The sequence below is a fragment of the Lipotes vexillifer genome, unplaced genomic scaffold, assembly GCF_000442215.2.
Source record: "Lipotes vexillifer unplaced genomic scaffold, Lipotes_vexillifer_v1.1 scaffold602, whole genome shotgun sequence".
Taxonomy (NCBI): Eukaryota; Metazoa; Chordata; class Mammalia; order Artiodactyla; family Lipotidae; genus Lipotes; species Lipotes vexillifer.
Window position 1 is genome coordinate 3,613,250 of NW_006790307.1, and position 9,042 is coordinate 3,622,291.

A 9,042-nucleotide genomic window follows, 5' to 3' on the forward strand; every position below is an offset into this window, starting at 1 on the left:
AGGGTTTAGAATGTGAAGATCTGGATTAAGTTTCTATCCCAAACCTCACATACATGACCCAGGGGGAACTTGAGAGAGGTCAGTACTTAATGAACAGGTTTTCATAAATGGTGTGAGAGCATCTTCTGTAGAGTACTGAGATACGTGTTTGAAAATAATAGAGTATTATTCCTGGGCTGGGGATTTTGGGTGTGGAACGCAGATAAAAACTGACATCGCTACCTGACCTGCTAGTGAAATGCACTGAGCCACTGGAGGAACGGCATTCTCTTACAGACGTTTCTTGATTTTCCTTATCTTTTTCCACATCTGCTTCCTATCCCAGATCCCCTATCATCCATCTCCTTTAAAATTTTCTGATCCTGAAACTTGCTATATTTGATAATAGCTATGAATAATTAGGAGGCAAGAAAAGAAAAGGTTTCTTTATTCTTCTTGAAAAAAATGAGTTCTCAGCCTAGGGAAAACTGTCCAGGTCTGAGCTGTCCAACACGGTGGCTACTAGCTACAAATGGCTACCAAGTAATTGAAATGTGACTAGTCTTAACTAATATGTGCTGGATTTCGAAGACTAGTAAGAAAACAGAACATCAAATATTTCATTAATAATTTAAAAAAATTGATTACATGTTTAAATGGTAATATTTTGAATATGTTGGGTAAAATAAAATATAATACTAAAACTAACTTAATCTGTTTCTCTTTATTTTTTTAATGTAGCTTCTGGGATATTTAAAATTATACAAGTACCTTATGTTTGTAACTTTCATCATATGTCTGTATCATAGTGCTGGTTGAGATTATTCTCAGCCACAGGCAACTCCCTCCTCTCACTACCTCTTGCATCCTCCAAAGGTATATTTGGCAATGTCTAGGGTCGTGTCTGATTATCACACTGGGCATACTACTGCATCTAGTGGGTTGTGGCTGGAGATGCTGCTAAACATCCCACAATGCATAGGACAGATACCCACACCCCACAACAAGAATTATGTGGTCCAAAATGTCAAGAGTGCTGAGGCTGAGAACTCCTGTGCAGATGGTTCAGAAAGGAGAAGTAGGGGAAAAAGGCTGGGAGCTAAAACTGCTTATAGGTTAATTTGATTTGAAATATTAGACTGCATAAGTATTTAGCAGCATTAAAGAATGACTCTCATTGTAGGTACGAGTAAGGAATTGGAGATGGTTAGGGTTAAAGCAACAGGCTTTGTTAGTTATTTCAACAAATATTTATTGAGTGACTACAAATGTTATTTAGAACAAGATGAGGGAAGAATAAACACACATATATATATAAACATACACACATACTGAAATCTGAGTATATGCAAAGCTTCTACAGGGAAAATAGAGATAAATAAAATACAACTTCTGCCTTCAAAAAGCCTGCAGGCTGGTAGAGAGAGGATGGCATGAGAAATGCACTCTCTTGTAAGCAGCATATGATGTCAGAAGAGAGATGTGGCAAAAACAACGACAACCAAAAGAACTATGAATTTCAAGGGAAAATATTCCAGTGTTGGTTGGGGAAATCAGGTAAAGTCTTCATGAGACTTTTCTGTTTGAAATGTACCCCTCAGTGGACAGGATAACAACCCATGGAGATGACGGAAAGGCATACACAGCAGAGGGCACAGCATGGCCCAAGGCAAAGGGGAGTGTGTTTGGGGAATATTCAATAGTCAAGTTGACTTTAGAATCCCAGTGTGGAGCAGTTAAAAAATGAAAACCCCAGACAAAAGAAGTGAACAAAAACAAACAACAAGACTGAGGTCATTTATAACAGATTGGCAAGATGAAAAGAGAGATGAGAGACACATAGAGACAAAGTGTCTAAGGACGAGGCAATTGACTGGAGGTCAGTATATAAAGGAAAGGAAGGAATCAAAGGTGATCCTGGGGTTTTAAGCTTGGGTGTCTGGGGCCATTAATAGGGACAGGGCAGGAGGATGGGTTGGTTTGGCAAGAATGGAAAGATGATGAATTCAGGATTGCTGTGTTGAGTTTGAGGTAATAATAAGTATCCAGGTGGTGGAGAGGTTGAGGAAGCCCCTGCGAATCAGATGTGAGGCCCAGAGAGTAACAAGGACAAGAAATAGAGATTTGGGGGATCATCTCAGGTAGAGTGGTCACTGAAGTTTTGAGAATGGGGAAGATTACTTGAGGAAGGTGGTACCCAGTGAGAAGGCTAGGATACACCCTTAGGTGTGACTGTCTTTAGGTGATGAAATGAGGAGAAGTCAGGGAAGGAAGTAAAAGATGAGGCAAAAGACACAGAAAGAGGATTCTGTGTAATTTAGCATCACAGAAGTAATACGTAGAAGCTAGGAGGAGTTTGCACTGGGGATGTTCCACAGCGGTCAGCAGTGCTAACAGAGCGTGGAGGCTGAAACTGGAGTGACGTCAAGGAGTTGAATTTCACCATCCGAAGGATGTTGGTAGCCTTCTGGTACTGGGTGGAAAGCACATGGTAAGGGGTGAAGGAATGGGCAGACTGCTTCTGGGGGCCCAGACTGTCCCAGAGCTTCTGTTGGGAGAACAGGCACGTGCTGATTTTGTGACATTCTTTCTGTGGGGTCATTCATTCCTTCAACAGGTATTCATTGAACATGTATCTGTTTATTTTATCTACCATGGGGTGAGTGATTAGGTGTGTACGGAGACAACTAAGGTGTAATCTCTACTGCCTCCTCCACCTCTGGGCTCAGGAAAACGGAGCTAACAGGGCCACTGCTTGAAAAAGATGACAGAAGGAAATTTTTAGTAATTAGGCTCCTAAATCCTAAAACTGTGTCCTTGTCCATATTCCTTCTCTATCAAAGCTCTGACACTCTTGAGTTGATGTCCTAAATAAGGGATCATGTCTGATTCTACTTGCTCTTATGCATTTGGGCTAAAGAGAGTGTTTCTGGTAAAATAAATAAAATGGAAATGATGGGGGGAGGTGTTAAAATACATAAGTAAAACTCTTCCTAGCACTGATCACCTTTTCATAGCTAGAAGTAATTTGAATTTTAAATTTTATCTACTGTTTTTAAAATATTTGGCGAAACTGGAGGTCTGACTGCTTCATTTTAATATTTATTCCTGAGGGGGACTTGGGAAATAGCTGAACAGGTTTTTATGGATTAAAGAGAGAAAATAACAGTTCCAAATTGGAAACTTTTGCCATTTGACTATTAAAAAAACATGTTAAATGGTTATTCTTGGTCTTTTCTACACGTACCTCATTGCTAGAGTTATGGTACCACAAAGAGGTGGTGTTTCTCAGTCTGGGCTGGGTGGGGGATGTATTTATATTTTACACTAAGGTTTACATCCCTGTGCATGTCATGGTTGATAACTTTTACTTCCCTACAGCAATGATCTTTTGATGTCCTAAGGAAAGTTTGTAGTAAGACTCTGGATAAGATTTTTTTCTATATTATTGTTATTGGAAATAAGTAAATAAAAACATGTAAGCAACTCACATTTGAAGAACTTAAACATTTTAAAAGACAAAAGTTCAGAAAAATACAAAAGTAGAAACGCGGTTGCTAGAAATTGCCTGCAGTATAAATAGTCAAGGTTTCAGTCAGCATGACTGGCAGACGTCATTACTGCTTTTGTGGAACTTTGATTTTAAAAATAGATGGAAAGGGCTTCCCTGGTGGCGCAGTGGTTGGAGAGTCCACCTGCCGATGCAGGGGACACGGGTTCGTGCCCCGGTCTGGGAAGATCCCACATGCCGCGGAGCGGCTGGACCCGTGAGCCATGGCCACTGAGCCTGTGCGTCCGGAGCCTGTGCTCCGCAACGGGAGAGGCCACAACAGTGAGAGGCCCGTGTACCGCAAAAGAGCCTGTGCTCCGCAACGGAAGAGGCCACAACAATGAGAGGCCCACGTACTGCAAAAAAAAAAAAAAAAAAAAAAAAGATGCAAAGGTCAAAGCAGTGTTGTGTGTTTGCCAGAATTTTGGTTTAGTAATCAAAATATATCAGCTTTACCTCTGAATTTGCGAAAGGTTCATTATTTGACCTTGGTTAAGTTTTATGTAAACCTATTTAATATTTAAGCCCAAGGCTTCATGTTTATAAAATGAGAATACCAATGAATCTCATTATCAGCTTCCCAGCGATTAAGTCTACAGGGCTATCTTAGGTGCTGCAATAAATAAAAATTATAAAAACTTGAGAAATTCTATAGCCAGTGTTCCCCACAAGTGGTATTGCCTGATTACTTTAAAAATTGACTTATAAAGTATTAGTAATGTAAAATGTAAAAAGTACATTCACTAGGAGTATAGTAAACAGAGTATTCCTGATGTCTGCTTTTGGGAAATATTACTTCTTTTTTTTTTTTAGCATCTTTATTGGGGTATAATTGCTTTACAGTGGTGTGTTAGTTTCTGCTTTATAACAAAGTGAATCAGTTATACATATACATATGATCTCATATCTCTTCCCTCTTGCGTCTCCCTCCCTCCCACCCTCCCTATCCCACCCCTCCAGGCGGTCACAAAGTACCGAGCTGATCTCCCTGTGCCATGCGACTGCGGGAAATATTACTTCTTAAATTATTGACATTAAAAACACAGTATGGAGAAAAAGGGAAAGGAGTCACAGCACTTAATCTTTTTAGTCAAAGATATTAAAGAGGTGGAAACTGGTGAATAAAGAGAATTCTTAAAAATTATTCATAAATTCCTATCCACCAAGCTAGCTATGTTCTGCATAAGAGTAGATAATAGGGGTATGGGTGATGTTTCCTTTCCCAGCAGTCTTTTCACAACACTTTCTACTTATATGAATACTGAAAATTGCTGACATAATTACAAGTATCCACTTGATCCAAAATATGCTTGTGAAGAGACTACTAAAAATATCATTTATTTAAATGTGCCTCTGTTCAAATACGGTTCTTTTTTTTTTTTTTGCGGTACGCAGGCCTCTCCCTGTTGTGGCCTCTCCCGTTGCGGAGCACAGGCTCCGGACGCGCAGGCTCAGCAGCCATGGCTCACGGGCCTAGCCGCTCCGCGGCATGTGGGATCCTCCCGGACCAGGGCACGAACCCGCGTCCCTGCGTCGGCAGGCGGACTCTCAACCACTGCGCCACCAGGGAAGCCCCTAAATATGGTTCTTTAATTGGAATGTTCAGTTTTCCAAAGGCAGTGTTTGAAATCTCTGAATTTCGTGATCGGTGTAAGCACAGACCCCAGTTCTCCCCAAATTTCTAGCAGAATGGCTGGAAGGGTATAGAAATAGGGGGGAAATCTGCATTAACAAGAGAAAGCAGAAACAAGGAAGGATACAGTCCCTGTGGCAGAAAGTGAGGGGAATTTTTGTGAGCAGTTCCTTGGTGGGTCTGGATTGAAGGATGTCCCAGAGCCTTTTCCCCTCACTGGATCCAGAAAATAAGCAAGTGACGGAGTGATGCAGTGTTTGGAAGTGAGGGCAGGTTGAGGGCCGGCTGGTTAGCACGTGACCACAGCATCTTGAGACTGAAACTGCCTCTGCGTGTCTCCCCACATCATTCTTACCCTCTTTCAATTCCTTCTCCTCACTAGACTCCATGATCCTTTTAAGAGGTAGGTCTTTTACATGATGCCTTTGCTTAAGTGCCTCCAGGGGTTTCGACTGTTTTTAGGGTCGAGGCAGACATCCAGAACACGGACCTTTCTTGCCTTCCAGTTCCGGGTCCATTATGTCTTCCATGCTGCAGCCCCCCTGACTTCACGGGCACCACTGGCTCTGGCTTTTCGCACTGGCCCCGAACCAGTTCTACCACTTGGACATCTTCTTGCCCCTCTTTCTTAGTTAATTCCTCATCACCCTTCAGATCTTGGCTGCATCGTTCCTTCCTTAGGGATCATCAGAGATCTATGCTGTCATGGCATGCTGTGATTCGAATTGTACAGTCATTTTCATGATTATTTACTTAGTATCTGTCTCCCCTGTTAGACTATGAGCTCCACTTATGAGTGGTATCTGGCTGTGTGCACCATTGTATCCCTAGCATTTAGCATAGCACTTGGCATATATTAGATATTGAATAAATATTTATGAAACGGATGGATTGATGGATGGATTGATTGAGGGATGGTAGCATTAGGATTTCAGCAGCTACCTAGGATACCCTTTTGACCTTTTCTCCCTACACAGACAACTGCCACAAGCAGAGGACCAGGCATGGTGATAGGATGTCATGTGGCTGCCATATCAGGCAGAGGTTTTGGAAAACGGGGCATTTCCCAAAGAATAGGTTCCACATTGGAGGCCCAGGGACTTTCATTCTGGTTCCTTCTCTGTCCCCATGGGCTGCTGGATGTCCTTAACTGATAAAACAGTCTTCTTCTGCTCCGGATCATCTTCTCTTCAATCTAGATAAGGATGTGTTTCTAAGAAAGATTTGGATGGGAATCCACAACAAATTCTGCCAAAAAGCAGCTCAACTCCTATTAGGAGATTATTTTATCAGAAAAATAAGGCTCCCTCATGGATTCTATTAAGGGATTTCTGTTATTCAAAAGAAAAGGATCACTGTTTTCCCTAAAGCTTCAGAGGAATTGTTTCCTCTGTGATAGATTGACCATGAGATGAGACGATCTTAGAAAATATGTTTTTCTGCTTTCAGCAGCACTTGAGGTTTTGTTGCACGTATGGAACTATAGCAGTCTAAACAGGCCATTAGGTAAAGGAAGAAGAGGAAGGAATACACAGAGCTGAAAGGCGTGGGAGCCAGCCTCATAGAAATAGTGACAAGAGCTAATGTTTATTGAGCATATACCAAGGGCTAGGCATTTTTCTAAGGCCCTATGTGTTTTAACTCATTTAATCTTCATAACACTCCTGTGAGGGATATGCAGTTACTAACTCCATTTAGAAAACCTTTGTCGAGGAGTCAGTAGACAGTGGCACACTGAGAAATAGTCACAAAAAAAGTAAAGTAGAAAACAAACTTGAGGAAAACAATTCAAACGTAAAGGAAAAGGGATGAAAATGTGGAACATGCGAAAATCTGGGGAAACCGTAGTAGCTTGGAAAGGTTTTATACTTGGGTGGTGAGATTAGGGATGGTTTTTACTTTCTTCTTTATACTTTTCAGTGTTTTAGCAGGAACATTTAAAAAGACACTGTTCTTTGAACAAAAAGCATAGCTGGCAGAAAGCATCTAAGGTTTTCAATGAATAATAATTCAATGAAAATTAAATTGCACTAGAGACAGTGTTTCGGGAGTTAGGCAAAGAGTGAAGCAGCCTAGGTAGGAAGTAAACCTCCTAATTGGGAAAACAGACCAGAGATTCATGCTGCTGAAAGATGGTGACTCTGCACTTTCACTCTTCCAACTGGGGGGGAAAAAAAAAAAAAAGGGAAAAAGAACAGCACTGGCTAAATAAGAGCATTTTGAGAATTCAGATTAGAGTGCTGAGAAAGCACTGCTGTACACAATAATTAGAAACTAGTTAATAATGTATGCTTGTAATTTCAATAATTTATTTATTTTAATAGAATGTGCAGAACAGCACTGGCTAGTTAAGAGCATTTTGAGAATTCAGATTAGAGTGCTGAGAAAGCACTGCTGTACACAATAATTAGAAACTAGTTAATAATGTATGCTTGTAATTTCAATAATTTATTTATTTTAATAGAATGTGCATAATTGCCTGGGTTATGTGTTCTTTCATTTATCCACACCTGGGGTGTAATAAACCTAGCTGACCGACCCTTGCCATCATGACCCAAGATACCACCTGGTGGCAGATGTAGAAATTGCAAGTTAAAACGCTGGGAAGAAATAAATCTGAGCTAGTCCCGCCTTAGATATTCAAGTCCATGAGGTGATACTAAAGGTAATGAACATTGAAAAGTGATAAGGCTGTCTTTGTAATGTACATTTATTTCTTTTAGCTTATATTTCTATATAAATAAAAGGCTAAAGTGTAAGCTTGCCCAGAAGAAAAATATAATTATAAATTAAGTGGATATGGAGTTTAAAATTCCTTATTTTCTTAGTTTCTAAACGTAGTCTTCTGTTTTTTAAATTGCAGAATTTTTTTTCACAGGCTGTGTGATTGTTCTCTTTGCTTATTCTTATAGAGGGAATTTTATGCTTTCTCATAGTCGAGTAGAGAAGGTCTCATTCAGAAATTGGCCTAGGTTCTCAACCACATCTCTTGGAGAAATCCTCTGTATTAAATTAGTGGAAAAAATGGCAGTGAGAAAATTGTTGTAATTTCTTTGAATGGAAATAAGTTTTTGAATACTGTTGGTAGGAGAACCACTGACTAGGAATAATCATGACAAACATATTATTGTAATTATCCTCTGCTTAAAAATACTTGTGTGTGAGGGGCTTCCCTGGTGGCGCAGTGGTTGAGCGTCCGCCTGCCGATGCAGGGGACACGGGTTCGTGCCCCGGTCCGGGAAGATCCCACATGCCGCGGAGCGGCTGGGCCCGTGAGCCATGGCCGCTGGGCCTGTGCGTCCGGAGCCTGTGCTTTGCAACGGGAGAGGCCACAGCAGTGAGAGGCCCGAAAAACATGTGTGTCAGTCCTTTTCTTTCTTTGATTGTACCAGGAATTAAGTAAAATTAAATATGGAAGAGTAGCCATTTGTATTTTGGATCTTTTATAAGTTTCTAGGACATAAAGAGATCTAAAAGATTCCATATGTGAAGCGATGAAGGTCATAATACTTTTCTTCTCTACAATTTATAATTTAGACTTTGTACTTAGGACGCAAATAAAATGGTAAGATTTTTTTAAATGGCTCTTTTATTACAGAGGCAGCCCCTGACTTACAAATAGGTCTGTGAATGGCCAAAGGCCTTTAGAAACAGTGAACCAGTCAGTTTTATTGCAGATGTGCAGCCTCTGCCAGGATTGCCCCTCCTTCCTCCTTCATGTCCCTTTCATTGCTCTGGTTTAAACCACTCTCCCCTTCGTTCCCCAGCGGTTTTGTTATCCACCCCACCCCACTTTTTATGGCTGCAGATCCGTCCTTCTTTCTACTCTTCCTCCTGCTGATCCCAGTGTAGCCCCAGCCAGAAATCTTCAGACACTTTG